Source organism: Pieris rapae, chromosome 6, assembly GCF_905147795.1.
Source record: "Pieris rapae chromosome 6, ilPieRapa1.1, whole genome shotgun sequence".
Lineage (NCBI taxonomy): Eukaryota > Metazoa > Arthropoda > Insecta > Lepidoptera > Pieridae > Pieris > Pieris rapae.
In genome coordinates this window covers 4,624,225-4,648,070 of record NC_059514.1, presented here as the reverse complement: position 1 = coordinate 4,648,070, position 23,846 = coordinate 4,624,225, and the positions used below count along the sequence as shown (strand labels likewise).

The following is a 23,846-nucleotide window of genomic DNA, read 5'->3' as shown; positions in this document are numbered from 1 at the left end:
AAAGTTCCATCCCGACTACCAATAACTAAAAAAATATTGAAAAATCGAGGTAAAAAAATTCTAATACTAAATTTTGTAACTGCCATGTTAGGCGGTGTGAAGTTCAGCAAGTAAGATAGTTTTATATAACTATAAAAAAATAAATTTATTTATTTAATTATAATATTACCTATATTATATTACCGGAAGCTACGCGCCCTAACCCCCTCAATTATTCTCTAGTTCCATAGTATTTGATACTAGAAAAAGACAGAAATATATAATGCGTAGGCAGGGTGCTAGCAAAGCAAATAATGGAGGTTAAATTCAGTAATTAATATATGAAAATAAAAAATTCAGTGTTCACAAATTTGACTTTCGAATGTTATATATTCAAGATCAACAATTTTAAATCAACTTTGTGCTTTTAATTCAACACTTTATATATGTTTGTATACGGACAAACACCATTTGACAGTATAAAAGTCAAATACGTCATTGTAACATTTCATCAAAAAATGTCCACCCAATCCGACGTGGACAACCATTAAGTCGCTAAGCAACAAAAACCATGGACAGTGTCATTAATCTTGGCTATGCAAATTTCAATACATCTAGCGAACCAGTGGGTCATCCATTATTATGTGTCCGCGGTCATCACTCATGCAACATTGTCCTTTAAACATATGCGGGAATTTTGTATGCATTAAAATTTATAACAGAAATTATTATTTTTTCTAGAAAAGTCTTAAAGAACTTACTTTATACCGTCAATAATAGAACTAGCTATGTATGTATTTAAGAAATACATACATAGTTAGTAATAATTGAGTTTTGTTATTTTTCTAAGTTCAAAGAATCTGAAATAGATTTAAAGCAATTGAAGACGTTTAAGTACTTACAAATGGGAAAATCTCTGAAAAGCGTAAACTCGTAAATCGTCCAGATATAAACGATTCATCCGTTTCCTATTCCACAAACCGGTTGTCCATCCTGATGGATGCCCACATGTTCAAAAACGCTGAAAACACCACATCCTACATTCAAACAATCTACTATAAACCCTATTTCACTAAAATAAGGATCACATTTCAATAAATTGCGTTCTATTGAGATAGCAATCTTGACTGTGGAAAAATCAGATAAAATTTTAAAAAACGAGAGCAATTACTTCAGACTTATCTATTGGCTTTTCGTTAGAATAAGGATTTTATTTGTAATTCAAAAGCGTCAGATGTCAGGGTAATCTGCCAATTAAAACGGAATTCTATACCCTCATTAAAATAAAAATGTTTATTGTCCTAATTTGGGTTTTTACCGCTGTTTTTGTTTATGGAATATGGTTACTCAATTTATATATGGGTATGATATTATTACGGAGGGATTTTTTAGTTATGCGTAATCATAAACAAAAAGACCCATATAGGACGTATACACAATATATATATGACTAATCCGGATCTCACGCTACATATATTATTATGTATTCAGAGTATAAATTATGTATGTTAGCACTTTGAAAGCAATTACCAGGTTTCCATTACATAACTCAGCGATGATTTCACACATAGAGAGATAACATAATATGGAGTCAACTTTTATTGTTTAAATGTACCGCACTTTTTTCTTCAAATTTCCAAAAATATTATCTAAATATATCATTCATAGTTTAAAAAATATATTATATAAGTATAAAATACATAACCTATTTTATAAAATTTTTATATTATTTTCGAATAAGAATGTAAGAGTTTACATTAATTGTTTAAGCTAAACATTATTACTTTAACATTTTAATTATTAATTGGTTGCCTGAAAGAGATCGCTCCAAAGCGACAAGCCCCCAGTTACCCTCCTTTTCATATTTCTGTATCCAATGAAGTGCTAATTATTGAATTATTTTTTGTTTTAATACATTGTTTTGTTTGCCTTTGATAAATATCAGTCCTTAACTTATGTCGAGCTACGACCCCGTAACAATTAAACCGTCTACAAATTGAACTACAAATTATATCAAAGATTAATTTCTTTACGTTTCAATTTTTATTACAAAATCATTTCCACACTTTCCAACCACGGGATCCCTGTCCACTAAGAGCGGTCTAGTGAATAATAATCAAAATCGCATAAAATTTCAATAACGGCCGCACTAACTGCGTGAAGATGCAAATGTGAAACACGGTCACTTAGTGAACTCACTTTAACTGTACTTGGGGGGGTGTTAAATTGTAATTATATAGGTTAAATTGTGCTTACTTAAATATTGATAATAAAAAATAAGGGAAGGCGACATCAGACAAGTGGCAGGAGTGATGTGGAACAGACTGGCCCAAGAAAGATATGAATAGAAAAGGTTGGAGGAGGCCTTTGCCGACTGGCAAACAGATCTGCAGAAATCAAGGAAGATTCAAATATTACAATAGTTTTTTTCAACCTTCTTATATCTAATTTAATATTAAAATGTTTCTTTAATTTAATTTTGTTTTAATATAATGTTTGTTTGTTTATGTGTAAGTAGATCTGAATAAATACGAAGATAACTGAAGATACACGAAATTAAACAGAAAGTAACGAAAGTAAACGGAAATTAACGAAGATAAACGGAAATTAAGGAAGATAACCGAAAATACACGAAAATAAATGAATATAACCGAATATTAACGAAAATACACGAGAATATACGGAAATTAACGAACATAAGCGAAGATACCCGAAAATTAACGGAAATTAACGCAAATACACGAGAATATACGAAAATAAACGGATTTTACCGAAGATAAACGGAAATTAAGAAAAATAAACAGAAATTAACGAAGATAAACGAAGCTAACCGAAAATACACGAAAATAAACGAAGATAACCGAAGATACACGAAAATAAACGTAAATTAACGAAAATTAACGGAAATACACGAAAATAAACGGAAATTAACGCAAATACGGCGTGTATATGTCGACTTTTTGGTCGACATGTCGGTTTCCTCACGATGATTTCCTTCACCGTGCACATCCCGGGATCGGGCCTACGACCACAGGTATACGAGTCGCACGCTGAAGCAACTAGGCCAACACTGCTCAAAGTTTGTTTACAACTGATAATACTCATTAGGTGGCGATGGTGCGTTTCGTAACTGAGACCAAAGTTTGCAACAGGCAATGTAATTTAAGATTTGTTTTTTCCTCTTGCGCTAGTTATATAAACAAAATTGGTCAGGTTTATCTGAAGCAGAACTAACTGTGAATCTGTATTTCAGCAAACAGCGCCTAACCTCTTAAATAGATCAAACAAAAACTTTAGCATCAAGTACATAACTCATTGGAAAAACTACTTCTAATGCATCTATTTAAGAATAGCACACTTGTTAATGCAATTAACAATAACAAAGACGAGACGGCTATTTTATTTATTTATTTATTCGGAAACCAAACAGAAACATCCTTACCATAAAAACAAAAATAAAACACAAAACAAACACATTAGATGCATCCACAATAGGTTACACTTATACAACCATATGATACAAACAAGACAAAACATGACAACAACACATATACATGGCAGAGTTAAGACATTAACAGTCGCTTTATTTTCTCCTTAAACAAAGCAGTAGTAGAGTGCGAAAAAGGGTCAATGTTTTTGATAGAATCTAAAGAAGAACACATCCTGTGAAGAGGCTGGCGGAACCCAATGTTGGTTCTGGGAGTCTGAAAATATATGTTAATATAAATAATGGCTATTGCGTTATAAGGACTACATGACGTTATAAAGAGGTAGCACAGTAATTCAAAGTATGTATATTTTGCAAACATATTTGACATGCAAATTTATTATTTATTTATTAATTATTATTATTACAATCATTTTGTTATTGGTTGACTGTAAATTATAAATGTTAATGTTAGTTAAAAGAACAGGATTAAAATCCTGTTCTTTTAACAATAAAGCGTCATCGTGGTTCAGGAAGCTGATTAAATGTCAGAAATATAAAAATGTTCTAAAACAATAGTAATTAATAAAATGCTATGAAGAGTGCTAGCGATAGGCTCAAGTTTCAAACGATGGCGATGAAAATGTCGAAGATACTTAAAAGCCTCTATGCAGAAATACACTAATATCCCTAGCTCGTACATTAACTGACATATGCTTTTGTGTCATCGAAATTATCCTCCGTACAACTATGTTAGACCGCACAGCCGCCAACTAATAAACAAAACCAATCTCGTCATCTCAAAAACAGACACAAAGGTAAGTCCCATTCATCCTTTAATCAAATCCGTACAAAACATACAAAGAGACATTCCTTAAGCTCATTCCAACTGTCATATCGAAATCCATAATAAAGCTGCTTTGTTTCAAAGCGTGCTTTCAGTTCAGCCTAACTATTGTCCACTTAGCCAGAGGCTACAATAACTTGACCAGCTAAAACTGACCCTTGTCATTCAATTTATTACCCCCAGTAGCGTTCATTTCGGTTCGTAAAGTACGAATCGGCTGATACCAGGTAAAGCTGGTTATATCCGGTCCGTACCAGATGTAAGGGGAATTATGGAATAGGAACAGAATGTGGTTTTCGTGTATGAGACATTTGATACGCTGGACTGTTATGGGCATGTTTCTGCTTGATTGGTTTAATAAGTATTTAGGAATATTCGTGAATTGTCCATCAATTTATTACAATTAAATTCTCCATAAATACACTAAATTATACTTAGAGTTGTTGTAGTGTGTATTGGTATTAATGGCATTAATTATTAAGACTTTAGATTGTTTAAAGTGTGACGGAATTAAAGTTCCGTTGTAATAAAAGACTGTTTTAAAACCAAAACAAATTATATAATTATCTAAAGATTCTAAATAATTTTAACATTACGAATTCTTTTGGTTATATTTATAACTTTCATAATTTTATAATTACTATCATTAAATTATGTGACTTCATATGTAACAAAGCTTACCGTTATTACATGCCTGGAAGCCTGTATGCCTTCGGGCCTAAGCTTAGCCTTCATTAGATATTAGTTAGGTGGAACAAATCTAGACAGGAGAATAGTGCATTAGGTACTGTGTAGAGACATTTAATTAACGTCACGCCTGGGGCGTAATTGACATCCGTTTGTTTCATCGATTTGTGATAATTGTGGGGTAAATATAGGAAGATGGGAAGAAACGTATGAGGGTAATGTCCGATGGTAGGTACAACTTATTAGTAACAGTAAATATGTTTATTTAAATACGTAATATCTTTAATATTAATGAAAAATATTCACCCATCAAAGGTTTGGCTAAATTGGTTCTATTTTATTTTATTGTACTTATAGCATATAATATCTTAGAGATATAATATTGCATATTTACAATCAAGTACACTACAGTATTAGTATCGGAATACAGCGAGGAAATGCTGCCAGCGTTAAAGGTACATTGCCAAAGGGGCCTAACTTTTTAAATTTGTTTTGCCTTTTTTAATACTTTAATATTTTTTATGATTACTTTGTAGTTTATGAAAATTGTAATTACTGTAGTCTTGATTGTAAATATGAAATATATTATTTATGTAATAACAACATCATAAAACATGTATTACCTTTTTTGATTGCATTATTTAATTAAAATTTATTTGAGGACAATTAAGGAGAATATTAATAAAACATTAATATTCTCCTTAATTGTCATCCATTTTATATAAAAGAGTTTTAACAAATGCCGTAGATTTTAGTACTATGCATGATGTGGTAAACTTTAATAATAAAAAGTTCTGTTAAATTTGTCGCAATCAGTTTAGAATACTTATGAAAATTCATGTTTTCGCCGATTGCTTCTCTGACATAACCTCAGAGTTGAGAATCACACTTTAAGCTCTACGGTATTATGTTTCGCTATTTAACTATGACTGATTTAATATACTTTGAATTCTCGTGGATTTAAATAGTAACATATTTTATTATTATTATTTTTTACCTTCAAGTAGTTCGGAAGACATCGTTGGAACGTCGCCTGCTTTAATAGTTTCCTGAACCATGTTTAAAAATTCATCATCATCTTCTTTAAAATCTTCTACATAAGTTTAAAGAATCAATAACTGGGAAATAATTTTTTCACCTGCCCGTTTCCCCCGGTTCTATAAAAAATAGAGTATACTTGTTATAGATGTACATTATGTTGCATAGCAATGCATAGTATTTGAAAAAACTGAAGGTTCTATTTTTATGACGAAAGCATCCAGTAAGTACTACCAAAACTATAGCCTACTAATCCTAAATCACTATTTCCCATCGCCATGAATCTTCCACGATGACACTTTTATGACACGCACCCGGCGTGATGTTGTGAACATATAAAATATTAATACACAATTTGTCCGAGTGGCCGTCTGTTAATCTACTTTTATTGAGGCGAGGATTAATTGTAGCTAAAGTAATTCATACTTAGTTTGTTTCCGTATGTCTTATATGGTTTAGGACTACGGAAAATATTATTTCATATATTTTATTGGTCAAGAAAAGATTGTAGGATAATGCTGTAATAAGTAGGAGTATTACTGATATTATAAATATTGATTTAACAAACTAGCTGATCCGGAGAAGCGAAACTTAATTTAGGTTTTATGAAAGTAATACAATGATTTCAAAATAAATAGTAAGTTCATTTCTATCACCGCTAATTCAACGTCACAATGTGCCTTAATTTGTTATGTATATATTTTCCTTAGATTAAATAAAATAAATTACTAAATACACGCGTAAATATTTGAAAACCAATAAATTATAGTAAATCTTTATCAGGATTATTCTACATGTAACACAGTGTAACTTTATGCATTACTACAACTTTAAATATAATCGCTCAACTGGATGGGACAGCTTCTACTTCGAGTCATCGAAATGCCATCTAAAAATAATTAATTCTAATTTTAAATGTATTAAAATATTTTTAGATGTATAAATATTTAATGCAATTCCATCCAATAACACATTCATTATCCTAATAATCGAAACGGCTACCTGCAATTGATCTCATTAGTAATAGCGTGACGTGTCGATAGCTCATTACTGACATACATACATACATCTCTAATTGTGTACATTCTCGCTGCAATTCTATTACATATGATGAATTACTAAATAGTGTCCAGTGATGGTGCATGTGTTATGTTATTTGTAGAATAAATTGTTTATTCAAACTTCGTATAAATATCGATGTCTTGGATCAAAAAATGTATAAGAGTGTCTTGATGCCTAAAAGGTCGGTAACGCATTCACGAAGACGAAGTTCGATGATTCGTCGTACTTATAATGCCTCAAGCCTATTTAATATAGATTGTCATGTTTGTATACGATAGCGCAATAAATGAATATTGTATTCTACCACATAAATGATAGTACTTTTATACTACTACTTTTATACTGATAACTAAAGCAATTTGTGCAAAATATTTCCCTAACCATATCAAAATATCAAAAATTCACAACGTTAATATTCAAGTTTTCACTTCTGTCGGCACTCCCGGAGTGCAACCCGTCTATTTTTTAACTTGGTAGCTATGACCGTTCTTATTGAATTTATAGTTATTATTTGTATTTCACTTATATTTAATTTGATTACAATGGCCATGCACCTGCCACATGCATCAGCACTATACGCACTAATTAAATGGATTAGTTTCACCAATCGCAAACCAATTTCGTCGGAATGCTACCGGCGACACGTAATTACTGCTGACATCTGGCGGCTAAACGCATCAATGGCCACCAATGGATATTGTCTTTGGCGTGTTCTTTTAATTAGTGTTGCGTAAATAAATCAAATTGAGACTTGCATTGAAGCGAGACAAAATATTGTATATGCATAACGATTATTGTTGCCTGGAAGAGATCGCTTGTTAGCGATAAGGCCGCCCGGTGCATCCCTTGTAATTTATATGTATTGTGTTATCTGTGTTTCTTTCTAGCAACGAAGTGTGAATAAATAAATAAATTATTCAGAATCGAGACTATATGTAACAATATGACAAGACGTATCCGAGAGTCATACTTAGGGCTAAGGCTAAGGGTCATTCAAGTAATTTAGTTTTATTTCATTTTATTTAGATTTTTTAGTTTTTAGTTTGGTCGAATCGACCCTAAAGGAAAGATTCACAAACGAGACTTAGGGCGAACAACTATTTCCATATGTCAAAATATAATTAATTTTTGACGTGCGAAAGTCAGGCTTATCCTTGAAATATGCCTTAATTTTGACGCATAGGCCAACCAACCGATTTTTAAATTAAAAAATACTTTTCAAAGTATTAACATGATTCTGCTATATAAGTTAAAACCCATATAGAATCTTAGACGATTTGATATTATCTTAGTCATTTTTCTTATGAGGTAAAGGCTTGTTGTTGTTAAATTTAGACTTCTACACCAAAAGTACCCTAATTAAACCTTAAAAAAGGTACAAATTAAGAAAACAAAACTTTAATAAAAAAATCATATAATATATGATGTTGCACTAAGTGTATTGAAACCGTTTAAAGTGTAAAACTGCACATCAGGGAGCAGTAGATCTTGGCGGGATTCAAATGCAATGTTTGTATGAAATTTACAATGCTTTTAGACTCGCTCCGGTGACTGTCTCACACGTTTCAGACTGCGTCGTAATATTGGATACGGCATAAACTGATTTTTATTAATACATGTATTATTATTTACATATAATTAAAAGTAAAATAAGAGGTTAAGATATTATCACAGTAAATACAGTTGAGATACATATATAGAAGTTGTTTTTAAGAGCGGCTTTTCTCCAGTAGTTATTCTAATTAATAATATTTCCAAACATTTTTGTAGTAGTCAATTGTATCATAATTACGATATGAGCCTGTCAACATTTAACGGAAAGATAAACAAACTTTAAGCATTAGCACTCATTTATTATTAATATCTTTTAGAAAAAAACATGTCTTAGATTGATTGAATCTACCAAAATATTTGTTTGTATTTCGATATACAATAACATAAAAGACATGTCGGTTTCCTCACGATGTTTTCCTTCACCGTTCGAGCAAATGTTAAATGCGCACATAGAAAGAAAGTCTATTGGTTTTGCACCAATAGACTTTCTTTCTATGTGGGGATCGAACCTACGACCTCAGGTATGAGAGTCTCACACTGAAGTCACTAGGCCAACACTGCTCTAAAGGCTTTCAATACCTTCTCCAATACATTTCATACCCGAATTATTGTCGCAAAGGGGAAGTATTAGATTTTCTTAAGCTATTAACATGTGTATTGCCTTTAATTTATTGCCGAAAACTCGTTGAAAGCGTTTTATTTGCAATTCATAGGAAAATAGCACTTGATGTTTTCAATATTCACTTCTTCAATCCGTAGGCATTCAAATTTAAGGTTATCGTAAAATGTGCAGTTAGTTTTAGGCTGGGCGTTTTTTTAACGTTTGGCATTATAATGATCACGACTTCTTTGCGACGACTCAAATATCCGGTCATATTTTATAATCATTGAAAAATTTAAGATTGTGACCATAAAATACCTTAACTTCTGCTTGAGATCTTCGATTTACTTAAAAAAAAGGAATTCATTGTCATTTTGTATATGTAACTGTTCTATATGCGCGATATAAAACATATATACATTACAATAGAATAATAATGTACTATTCATAAAAATAATTATTTGCCAGTCCAAAAAGCATTATAGCATGAATATTTTTAATAGAGCATTCGCTTCATAGCTTCTTGCATCTTGTTCTTGACAGTGAAGACATAAAGGTTTCAGAATAAGTTTCTTCAGGACATTGTCAATACAACATGGTATATTAAAAAAGAAAGTATCCTCAAGGGTTTTAATATGGATACTGTCCTAAAAACGACGAAACAATCTGTCGTAGATCACTTAAACAGGCTACATAGCAATGTGAATACCGTGGCAATCCAACTTCTTGACACGACACAAATATGACGCCTAAAGAGAACTAAACCTTTTGAGTTAAAAAACCTAGTGTAGTGAATATATAAGTGCAAGTGTGATATCAGACACAAGAACATATTGTCAAAGCATTTTAGAACACTAAGACAGTTAACGAACATTATCTTAGTTTAAGCTGTATTAGTATTGTATAAAATGAAGTCATCATAATAATACTTATAAGCCAATAATTCTTGTACAGGTTAGATTTTAATTTATGTAAAGTGCAATCTTTTTGTGAACTTTATTAAAGGAAAAAATATATATATAGCTTCAATATTCATGACTAAATGTAAGAATCTGACAAACAGGAAAAGCCTCGATACATTAGCGTACCAAGCCATCCGTATCGCCCTACAACTCCCGCATGTAAATGTTATCGCGAATTTATTGTTATAACTCTAAGTGATATCCAAGATTCTCAGTTTCCCAAAATATGCTTCGAGGATTTTCCTCCAAAACGTCCACAATACTAAGACCCCTGATAAACGACTGCCTAAATTCAACTCGTTTGTAACTTTGAAGTATCGAAAGCTCAATTAATTTTGGTTGGTAATATTAAACAAAAGACGTATTTTCTGATTGCTTTTCATTTAGAAATTGAAGGTAATATGCTGCTAAATGAAAACTGATTGCAGAGAACGAGACGAAGAGAAATCCACGTTGCTTGCTTTATTAAACTTAATTTCTGGTATTTGTTTGACGTAATAATAAATATAAGATATAGTCCAAGAGTTAAATTTGTATAGTTTACCTTTTTGTCCTAATAATTATTTAAAGATGAATTCTATACATTTTTATTAGGTTTCAGTGGCGCGTAACATTATGAATTTTGTATTTCAAAGTTTCATTTCAATCTTTTATAAATAAATACTATTACAATACCTATTGTTACAAATGTTTATAATTTGATTGAATAAATGTAAAAAAGTTACTGTTACTACATACCTACTCTACATATAATACAGTTAATTATATACTTTTACAGTATCTTTAAAATACATGAAGTAAAAATATTTTAGTCTCTTAAACTTTAAAGTAAATTGACAAAATGCAAGTCTGGTGCATAAGAAACAAAAGCTAATGATGATTTATGAGAAAGCCTGGCGCTCTGCCATATTGTTTTCTTATGATGAAGTGCCTGGAAAACGTATTGTTCTTTATAATAATTAAGTGTATTGTGAAAAATGAATTGATTATTTTGAAAGTACTTGACCAGCTTTTGACAATATATTTTTGAATTTATTTCGGTTAGCTGGTTTGTTGGTCAGGTGTTGGAATATTAAAGATGCCAAGCTTGTCAGATATAAATTAAAGGGGATAAAATAACTATATTTTTTTTTTTTTGACTACATTTTTGGTTAACCTTTAACGGCTAATTAAAATCACTTATGACAACGAAATCATCAAATTATTAATAAAATTGGTCTGTCTTAGTTATAAAACAAATCACCAATATATAATGAATAATATATTAGTGATTCTCCAAACCATTCTATAGTTATATCTTTTATTTTAAGTAAAAAGAGATTTACTATCATTTTAAGTGATGAAAAACAGATACCAAATACAACTAGAAATACAATCAGTCAAAGTTGAATTTATTAAATTTACACCCCCAAATATAAAACATCTTCTCGCCCTGAATGAATACAAATGATATGAACATCCGAACCGCAACCGGAAATGACCAAAGATCTGTCAATGTCAAATTTGAATACAGAACGGATGGGAAAAACGAATGTCATCTGTTTTCTGGCGACGCGGATTAGTTTTCATTATGTTGCCGCTTAATTGGTAATTTTTATGAAACGAGATCCAGAGATCTTTTAATCCACAATATTTCAATAAAACGATTACTGTTTCTTAACGTTTAATTTATTTGTATTCCTCAATGAATATAAAACAGTACAAATATCTAATTAAAAGACAAGACGTTTTGGGTCACTGCGCCAATGAAGCAAATCTGTCTAATGTAGAGTTCATTCCATACATACCTGTTACGTATTCTAGAATATGTGTAGAAAAAAGTTTCCTTAATTTCATTCATTGCGGTAAGAAAACATTATTATAGTGCCTTATTTCGATACTAATCAATTATCACTTCCACAATATTATATGTATGTGTTTCTTTATTCAATGACTCATTAAAAAATCACAACTTTAAACTGTGACTGTGACATCCTTATAATTAAACTATAGTATCAGCCTTTCCTAATAAGCATTTTTTTAATAAAAATTACATTCAATGTAAAATTATAAAATCAAGAAAGAAAATATGATAATATGTTTACATCCACAGAAATCAGGAATTTATATTGGATATCTCTTATCGCACATCTCGATAATTCAATGTTTAAGCTCATCCATTATTTAAGGCTTCACGGTAGATTTACGATTTCCCTTTACAGACGCGTCGGGTTCGAGGATTTGACACTTTTTATGAGTTATCTGTATAAGATACTGAAGAATTTTATCGAAAACATAATTAATTGGAATCAAGTTTAATTATTGAGTTATATTAATATCAATAAAAGCACTAGCAAATTCAATAAATTTATTTAAGTGTTACCCTTATTATTTAAGTTACTAAATAGACATGATGTCGTATTTGTCGTATTTGTTTCTAAGGTCTAAGTTGTCTAAGGCAACACGGTTTCCTCGCGATGTTTTCTTTCGCCGTTCGAGCAAATGCACACATAGATAGAAGACTATTGACGGACAGCCGGGGTTCGCACCTACAATCTCAGGCATGAAAGTGCATGCTGAAGCCACTGCATTATTTATTTATCTTATTAATAAAAAAAAGTTTATTTAACTTATGACATGTACTACGTTTCTTGAGATTTTTATTAAATCAAAGGCTTTCCATAGGAATGATGTACACGATAATCAATATTAAGTGAATAGTCACACTTAGAATCTCATTCACGCACGCACGAATTATGTGTGTGTGGACAGGAACATCAATATTTATATTATTATATCACTGGGGTAAACAGTTTATGAATCTTTTCTGATTATACATTTATTTGAAATCAGACAGATAAAAACATTAGTAACATTTAGAACAATAGATTTGAGAATTTACACTATCAGGTTTTCATGACACCAGTGGTTAATTTAGCTTTATCTCATGTCCTATTTCGCGGTATAATTTATCAACTATACATTAAATAAACAGAATAATCCTCATTCAGGCACCGTATCACGCGCGGGCATTAATCATGCGTCGGATTTTATGTAAATTCGGTTAAGTGCTACTGATAAATGGATGGTCAAGCAGCCATGATTGTACCCACGATATGCGTGAACTTAACACAATAAAATATTCTTCAAAATCAACAAAATACGATGACTTTTTCACCCTGTGACGTATTAATACGTATAGGCCAAAGATTCTGGGCAAGTACCGGGTTGACCGCTATAATTATGTGTTTTAATAAAAAATCGTCACCGTGGAAACAAACATAGATGTAGTAGTAGTTAGACAACTGTACGTTAGGTTCCTTTAATAATGAGCCCACTTTTGGGTAAAAATTGTTATTTTTTAAGGTTATTAAGTTTATTGGACTCGCACTATGCCGTTTACTATGGGAGGAATCTATACTATCAACAAAAGTTTCTGAATTAGTTAACTGAGATTACGTGTCATGTTTAATAACTTATTTGTATGCCATAAATTATGGGTAATTTTTTGCTTTTATTTATAGATTAGATTCGTGTTTACTATCCCCAAAGTACTCTAAAGAGCCAGCTCATGGACACACCCTCTTTCTTAAATTATAGTGAGGTTACAAAAATTGTACTTCTTCTCAGTATTTATATCTATCGCCTTACTAAAATTACGATTCTGAAGTATACACATAGCAGCAATAATACGGACTCAATTAAGTTTATTACTTCAAGTTCAAAGTTTAAGCAGTCAATCACATACGCACTGTCCACTTGATTTCATTTTTCATTCTTAAAGTGTTTTGTTTCGCTGACAGGGGTCCGTGTCCTATTGAAAGTTTGTTTTGTACCCTTTTCAATGCAATGTCCAGTTTGGTACATCATTAACTTGAATTAGATGGGTTTACATGGTAGAAGAAACTTTTGTGGTGTTACTACGATACTCTATAGTACAGTGTCCGTGTTAATGAAAATACACTATAAACTGAAATATTTAAGGACAAAAGTATAAAATCGTAGAATCATTAAAATGTTTAATCACTTCCGAAAATCCAAATTAAACTAAGATTGCAGTCGTTTTAAAAAGACGCAAAGAATGCACGCATATTTATATATCATAAAATGAATTATTTATAACATATGTAGTTTTTTTATGTAGATCGAAAAATATCATTACATTAGTTTGCGAAGAACAACTTATAGCGCTGTATTAGTTAAAATAAATTCTGGACGAAGCTGAAAGCCTGGTAATGAGACGATTGGAGCATTGATATCATTTAAATAATTTGGTTTTGATTCTACACTGATTTTAATTCTACGTACACTTTACATGTACACACACAATTTCTGTTTGTTGTGTTTCCAACTTATAGAATTCCTTTAATGCGCACTACGGCGTAGTAGAATGTAGCGCTTACATTCTTTTGTATACTTCTTAACAAAAGAAAGGTATTAATTCATTAACTTTACTAGAATCAACATTTTGTTTAGTATATATTATGTAAGATATATAGATCAACTTTAAAATTATTAGCGGTAACAAATACGCAATCTGTTGAATTAATGAAGGCATAACCATCTTAATAACAAATGAGCGCCTCTGTTTCACTGACCGAGATAAATGCCGCCCTCGGAAACCTAAATGGACATATTTGTCTCAGAGTAGGGCCTAACTACTATCATAAACTACATGAAATCGTTTGTTTTAGCTGATACTTCACATGACAATTAGATTTCATTGCTGTCCGAGCATTTGCTTTATTAAAACACAGTTAAGGTAATTGTTTGACGAACTTTATGAACAAACCTAAATGTTTCTCCCAACTATCTAGAAAAACTGCGATTAAATCAGTTAAGTTGCATGCTGTGATATTTCGGTCAACTCGATTGTAAGGAAGTTGCATGGATCTGGTAGCGCAGCGCCTTATTAGTTCTCATGTCAATGGTGTCATGTCATGATTCTGTCAAAAACATTGACCCTTTTTCGCACTCCTCTACTGCTTTATTTAAAAATAATCTAACTCGTACATGTATATGTGTCGTTGTCATGTTTTGTTTTGTTTTGCTTTGCTCTGTATCATAAAGTTATATTAGTGAAACCTATTGTGGATACATCCAATGTGTTTATTTTATGTTTTATATATAAACATAAAATAAACACATTGGGGATTGTAAACACATACAATAATGTATGTGTTTTGCAAATAAATTAATAAATATATTCAAGCGTGAATATAACTTTTTTGTATGTTACTGTACTCATTTTAACACGTGTGATGTCTGAGAGCATACTCAGCTCTCAGACACGACTCAGTTTTAACCGACTTTTTAAATATAGTTAGAGAAACATATAAAAAGTAGAAAGTAATACTTTTGACTACATTACATACACGTTAAGTAACTTACTTAAGTGTAGTAGAATAAAATAATTTCTAAACTATTAAGGCTACGCAACAAAAGTATTTTCGATATTACTGTTCAACGCAGATACCTCATTAATCCTCATATTATTTAAAAGTTAATTATTATTATTGATGACGATCATAAACTAGGAAGCCGCTTTATTCTATGCCGCTATATTATGTATATAATTTTCTTGAACACCCCAACCCTCAATATTATGACATATTTTAATTACGAACCGCGTTAGCCATTTTAATTTTAAAACTAATCCGCTTACAACACCGCGAAATAGCGCAGTCGTATTAAATAGTAGTGATGTGCCAAATTAATATCGATTTGTAGCGAAAGTGTGTAACCTAAATGATATTACTTTTTTAGATATGTAATGTATGATAATAATCTGTACCTGTTATGTTTGTTATTCATTACAATAAATAATAATATATAATTAGTTAAACCAAAGTGGCACAGCACAGGGAACACTGGCAGTCCATAATCTAAACCTTAATCAATTCAGTATTTAATAAGTATTTACAAATATAAATAATATTTTTGTTAGGATATTGGATACATGTTAATATTTTTCATACGCGGCATATATTATTGATACTTCCATTCGAATTGTTTATGGGAAATAATTTTTTAAGTTTTAATCATATAAATATAATATTCACTAAATTTTAATCTATAATAGGCTATAGCACAACACTAGCAACGCGTTGACAACCACAATTAACGCAATCTAATCTCGCGACAGGTTTCTTATTAACACCATTTGTTACCAGGATTACTGAATTATCAGTACGTCTCTATCTTGGGGTGATTTTACAATCTCTGTAACTCACTAAAACTGTAACTCGCTAATAAGAGGATTAAATTTTGACGGAACGACAGCGATTATGTATAGAAAGATCATCCAGCAAACACATAAATGTGAAGTGAGAGTTACAAAAATTGTCGCGCTACTGGCAAGACTAAATAAATAAATCCATTATTTCCATTAAAAGTGGCAATAGTTATGAATGAATTTAAAAAAATCAGCTATGTCGTACTAGTATATAATTGTTTATTTATTAAACTATTTATTTTGTCATATTGTGTGTACTAATCCCCTCAGATTAGATTAGAAGCATCGTGTGAAAATCACCTTTACTTTGAAAATACAAAAGACGAAATAAGTAAGAAAAAACATTTGTAGTTATAAAATAATGTAATAATTTATGTGATATACGTCATACGTCATTTGAAAATTCTACCAAATAATTTGTAATAAGACTTTACACGCCTCATGTGCATTGTGTATGACTAAATATGCGAAGAAAATCAGATTATAACTAATTATTATTGTACTAGCTACCTTCTCAGCTTTTTTCTCTACCTTTTCCGCTTTCTTTCGTCTTAATATATTATATTTTAAACCAACTTTATAGTAGTTACATACTAACATATTGTGGCAAATTTAACTATTGTACCCCATACAGACCGTTTCGATTTTCAGAAATAGCCTAACTATTAACTAACTTTTTTTAAATATGTACTTTTCAAAATTTTCTCACCATACTAAATAAAAAAACTACTCGGATTCTAGTTTTGAGCTTAGAAACATATTTTGCAATTCATTTCTATTTATATAAATTTACTACGAAGGACATTGTTACCAAATAATGTATTATTCTTAGCCTAACTTCTGAGTTCCAAATCGATGCCAAATTCTATAGTTTATAGGTTATATTGTACATATGTTACTAAGACTAGTCACTTCAAAGAGTACGATTTAATACCTGCGAATAAAAGGTCTTCCTATGAAAAAGAATTCTATATGTATTTATTTGCCCCACATTCTTACCCTACCAAGATAATCTATGCTTCACTGACAGTCACTTAGAGATAAAATATGCTACTAATTTATTTCGCTTCAAAGAAACTTGTTATTTTGATTATTAACTTCTGGACAGTATCTTACGAGCATAAATTATATTTTGTACCCTACTGCAAAAGTGATGACATTTACTAACAATGGTTTATAAATTGCTCTCATTAATATCTGTTTCGCGCGGCTTTTGTGTACAAATCCCACGTTAGCATGTTAATAAGGACTCTGATGTTTTGGAGATATGCAATGGTTGAGAGGATGTGATAGATAACATTGGTTTAATTTAAGTTTAACATTAAATCTGAATAATAAAAGCATCGTGAAGAGTTTTCTTGTAGACGTTAATATTTATAAACCCTATTATTAGACAAATAGGCTTATTTATAAAGTATTTATTAATTTAATAAATCAGGAAATAGTAATCTGTATCTGTAATAGTGAAATAGTAGTATTTCAGATCAATTGGATTTTCGTCGTCTTGAGAAAAATATATGACTGCGCTGCGGGAGGCTCATGCCATGTCAGACAGCTTCTATATTTTATACTCTATAGTTTATGTCAGATTAATTCAAAATTCGTCTTGAATGTCAATAATAACAACACGAGAAGTCATGTATGTACCTTTAAATTAAGAATAAAAAATATTCACGATGTATGCTTCCAAATTCAAAATTTAATCTTAACACATTATAGCCTCTAGGCGACAAAACAAGACAGCTTTATTAACTCAATCACACCCGTATCTCCAAGTTGACCCCTGTTAATGCTCCAGATATTAAGATAGAGCTAATCCTAACATAACTTAGGATCAAGGCAGTTATACCGACCACTGACCATTGTCCTGTTTAAATTAAAGGGAGCGTTTTCGGTGAATTGATTAGAGTATCCTGCGTGAATTTCACTGAACGAGACAGCGATGAATAGCACAAACATTGCTCTGTTAATTTTCAAAGGCGCTTACATGTTTGTATTAAAACTGCAATGGATTTGCCACAGTTGCAAGTATACAATTTTGTGTTTGTGCTTTGTTAGATAATAGAATGTTGTAATGATTTCGCATAATTACGGCAAACGTAACTATATCGTCAGTTTTTGACTTTTGTACTTTATTTGAAAGGCATAAGGTTGACAATTTCTTACATGATTGGTATGAGCTTAAATATTTAAATTGTTTAGTGTCGTCGTAAGATTTTATGTACGCTGGTCTTTATTCAAAGCACTCCTTAGGGTGGTGTTTTTGGTTTTTGGGTACTATTGAAACTTGGACAGTAATTTCACAATTTGCTTAATAATACAATGAGGATAATACGTTAGGATTTACGTCCAGTTTTATTGTATGGGTTTGACATTAAATGTTATTGTTTTAACCGTATGAGCGCTTAATTAAAAAAAAATATTTAGATGACTATAATGAAAGTGAGTTTTATTATTATTAGTAAATATACTTTGAATACATAAATATTTTCATACTGTTCAAAAAATTAAAAATATCAATAACATTAAAATACTTTGAAGTTATAATGCATCTAATATATAAAAAACAAAAAGATAGCCCCGCCGTAACAGTGTTTAACACTGCCGTGACCAGGATTCGAACCTGGGTTACTACGGCCACAACGTAGGGTCCTAACCACTAGACGATCACGGCTATCGAGGCGATGCATACTAAGTTGAAATACTTATATAGTTACTTTATTGATAATATTACATTTACGATAATATTATAGTACTTTCATATTCTTAAATAAAAAATCCTAATGTACGCAAAAGCATAAATATGTTATTATTTATTTAATTAACTGTCTCCTGTAAGCATTGAACTCAATATATAACATAAAGATAATTTATCAAAATGTCTATAATATTAATAATAGAACAGTTAAGAATCTTATTACATTAAATGGAACTTTACAAAAAATAATATTTATCTTATTACCACATAAATACCAGACTAATATTTCTAAAGTAACAATTATTATTTAACCGTTCGCGTGCAGTCTGGGTCACTTATTCCCCATCAATTTGTTATAAACCTCATTCATTTAAAAAGTCCCTTGTTATTCCATGTTGTATTTCAGTAATTGACGATTTGATTGCTGGTCAAACATGAAACAATAATATATTTTGGTTGACATCGGTGCTTGTGTCGACAATTACGTAATTTCCTTCATTAGTGTGGTCAGGTAAATAATTTAATGACATTTTTGGACCAATTGTAGTAATAATACTTTATGGTTGTAAGACATTGTGAAGCATAATTTATAGAAATTACAATGCTTTAATTTTAGTACTTATGCAATTAATAACAAAATGCTTAAAATAAATTAAGCTAAAAATAAAAAAGTCGATAAAAAGCCAACATCACGTGGTGTTCCCAGGCGGTCACCCATCCAAGTACTGACCACGCCCGACGTTGCTTAACTTCGGTGATCGGACGAGAACCGGTGTATTCAACGTGGTATGGACGTTGGCGAAAGACATAATCAAAAATATTATAACTATAATAAAATTTGAATTTTAAACTTATTTAATGTAAATGAATAATTGTCAATTAAAAGCTTTTTGTATATGTATTTGTATAGTATTGAGCATCACTTGAAAGTTAAATGCGCATGAACATTAAAAAAGAAACCATCGTGAGGAAACCGGCTTGCCTTAGAACTAAAAAGTCGACGGCGCGTGTCAAGCACGGGAGGCTGATAACCTACTTGCCTATTAGATTTACAAAATAACATAAAACTGAAATCTGGGGCCCAGATCTTAAAAGGTCGTAGCGCAACTGTTTTATTTTTAATTCATTTAAATAATTGTCAATTTAAAGAATGCTATGCAAAGATATTTTAAACAAGACTCGGACATTCATAGGGTACTAAAACCATGTCCTATAGATATAATAGACATTATCTTAATGTATTACATAAATACATTTTATATAGGAGGATAACAAAATCACTTATAACATATACATGTATTCATTAAAATGACTATGCATTTTAACATAACTTTAAATTGATACGTGAACTATAAATGTATCGCAGTTTCATATTTTATTGTGACGTAGATGATGCCACGAAAAGCTACCGGCATAAATAATAAAGCAAAATTTATCGAAAGCCATTGCTTCTCTTTACCTATCACAGCGGGATGGTTATGGGCCAAAGTTGAGAAGTCAGAACATATAATTTACAAAAATACCAAAACATCGTTTCATAAAATACTCAACTCTATTTCTTAGCCAATAAAGCCAAAATTGTTTGAAACTCATTCACAGCAAAGGCATATATATTCTGGTTCTAATATAATGTGAGCCATTTATAACGTATTGTGTTTTGATTGTGCACGTCAGTTCGCAGACTAGTTGTATTCGATGGATGATACTCATACGAGAATAGGAAATGGTTATGTCTTGAGATCCGAGCTAAGTTTGAAATGTCCAAATGGCTGGCTGTTATCGCTCGCTACGTTTGCTGAGTTTATTGTCTTCAAGAATCCTTCAAGCGTAAAATCTACGTCTTATAGAGACACGAAATATTTTTCACTCGGATTTATTTGGGTGGTAAATCGGCGGAAAGTGTTTTGGATGTGAAAATTTTACGACGAAAAGATAGCGAATATACATATAAACTAAGATATTAAAATATATTTAAATCCATGCTTTTGCTAATTCCTTCTTACCAGTAATCTGTAATATTTTTCTGTATCTGACAATTTCAATTGCAATACTCCTTCAATCATCTCAACCTGTCATAAAGATTGAACGATAGTCGAGCTTAGAGATCCCCTTAGATTTTTTTAGAATCATATCATCATATACATCACTCTGACGGCCACGGTATTATAAAACCGCGAACAAAGAAGACAAATCAAGCTCGAACCTACCGTTTTTATTTGAGCGATTCTATTTCTGATATCGGTTGATTTTTAGCACCATGCTCTATAGAAAATACACCCCTCGAAGTGAGCGAGGCAAGTATCATTTTAGATCAAACACGCGATAACTGCTATAAGAACACCCCTATTATTTGATACAATAAAAGTGAAGTGTCGACATATTCCGCATTCTACTGCGAAATTACTGCAAGAATGATTGACCAAATTGTTGGTGCTGTAATAAACAAATGTCACTCTTAAATAAATGATGGCAGGGTATAAATTTCCATAAACCTAGATGAGAATGATGATATATTTTTGGGTGACAAGCTGGAAGTATGTGGCTATCGAGCACTGTGTAAAGGTCGGTAGGCAAGCAGATACGTACTAATGGTGATTGGGAAAAATATTGCTCTCGTACCCGTTCCAATGATTCGTGGTTATGTCTTCATGAATATTGAAGATCTGTCTGCGATATTTTTATTTGATTACACTTTTACCGATCACAATGCTTTGTGTTAATGGCGGTCGTAAAATTTATAGGTGATATTCTTCTTATTGTTTATAATAAACAGAGATGTCTCATATGGACATTCGTGAAAACTTATTAAGGTTTTATAGCCTTGGAAATATTTAAGAACTTATATTATCTAATTTATTTTTATCGTATTTATTTCAACCTATAAGTGATGAGAGTATTGGATATATCTAAGATAATTTTTGCACAAAATATTTTAAAGAAATTTCAGATTCAAATTTACAAACGCAAAACATAATCCTAATGCGAGCCAAAATATTAATTGTCAAAGATTATCCTTGTAGTGAAAATTATTAATATTCAGTCGAGTAGCAGATAAAGGGGTGAATACATTGAAAGAGTGTCGCGTCGAAGCCAGCAACGCGTGAACGATTCGGTAATTAATACCCCGAACGGCTTTAGAGACCCCGCGATGCATGGAAGGGTTAATATCAAAGATTTCGGCTAAAGACATGAGCCTATCGTTAATACTTGCACATTAACAGTCTTCAAATCAAAATATCATTTATTTTTGTATGTAACTTAATGTTAACTTATGATCATTAGTAAAACATTAATGCTTATTTTAAATTATTATTATGCTTATATTAAAAATTATCGTTACTGCAGTTCTCAAATCAAGGGCGTAGAAGAGAAAATCGGGTATTAAAATCTAACTAATTCCGTTATTTTTGATACAATCTAAATATATAAGTAATCATTAGTTAGATTATAATGGCTTGGTTTTTAGTCTAGTAACGGCCGATATGGTAAGATCAGTTTTGATTTTCTCTAGTTCTATTTGTTTAAGGTAAGGTATATTGATAAGCGCACAGATTGCATGTAATAAAATATTTGCATTGAGGTGTATAACTTTCACATATTTACAATCGTTTCTAACACCATGTTATAAGAATTGGGGTGAATATATTCCAATTTGAAAATTGTCAAAACCAATAATCCACATGTAAGAAATACAGAAATACATACCTACTTATTATAAATGCTTACAAATTTGTGGCAATAAATTAACATTATTTAGTTATAAGAACACACAAATAAACTTTCATAAAGTGTTTGCTATGGGAATATAATATGAACTAAGAAGATTCAGAAACACGTAAATGTATGGTGATTAAATCTAATTCTATGAACCTGAAACATACTTCTACGGCATACAATATATTACAGTTATTTAAGTGTGTGTAATACATGTTAGTATAGAAACTAAAAACTCAATCGAGTCGATATAAAGTTTCATTCGGTAATAATGTTACGATTATAACATACATTTACATATTATACTTACATGTAGTTTCCTATAGTATGTACATTGTATATATTGCATATATTTAGTGATCTCTTATCGTAAATCGTAATAGAATCTATAATAATTAACTGCCAGTGACCGTCGCGTACATTATTATGTGTAATTACGTTATTGTTAATCAACACTGTTATCTTCCGCTAATTAGTTCAGCGATAACGCTTAATTGCTTCTAATTAAGCAATCTTATCTAACTTGCAGGCTCTAAGACATCACTGCTTGTTATTGAATTAGATTTTTGTGGCGAATGCCTCATTAAAAAAGTATCTATACTATTGTTATATTAATTTGTATTGATACAAATTATAATTTTAATAACGGCTATTGCCAACGTCCATACCACGTTGAATACACCGGTTCTCGTCCGATCACCGAAGTTAAGCAACGTCGGGCGCGGTCAGTACTTGGATGGGTGACCGCCTGGGAACACCGCGTGATGTTGGCTTTTTGTATATTTTTAGTCTTAGAAAATAACTATGTTATGAATAATTATAAATGTTAAAAGTATGTTGTCACTCTTTAATTTTTGTTATTTTCCTTTGAAAATTAAACTTAATTTAATAAAAAAAATAGCTAAATGGCGTCACTAACTAGCTCTAGTAGCTCTTTGAAATTGAGATATTTTATTAATCAGTTAAGCCATAATTATGTTTTTATTAGTTAAAGACTGCGCACAATTTTCCTTCAACATCAAGTGGACACCTAACACTCAACCCGCGAATGCGATGCGGGCAC

At 31.1% G+C, this 23,846-nt stretch overlaps 3 non-coding genes across 3 annotated transcripts; 1 reads left to right on the top strand and 2 right to left on the bottom strand.

Moving 5' to 3' along the window:
- Positions 1–18,973: 18,973 nt before the first annotated feature.
- Positions 18,974–19,045, bottom strand: Trnah-gug. Its single transcript has one exon. It is a non-coding gene; the product is annotated as a tRNA-His (tRNA).
- A 705-nt stretch (positions 19,046–19,750) lies between these two features.
- On the bottom strand, positions 19,751–19,869 carry LOC123689307. The gene has a single exon (XR_006750310.1). It is a non-coding gene; the product is annotated as a 5S ribosomal RNA (ribosomal RNA).
- Positions 19,870–23,437: 3,568 nt separating this feature from the next.
- On the top strand, positions 23,438–23,556 carry LOC123689315. The gene has a single exon (XR_006750318.1). It is a non-coding gene; the product is annotated as a 5S ribosomal RNA (ribosomal RNA).
- The last annotated feature ends 290 nt before the right edge of the window (positions 23,557–23,846 follow it).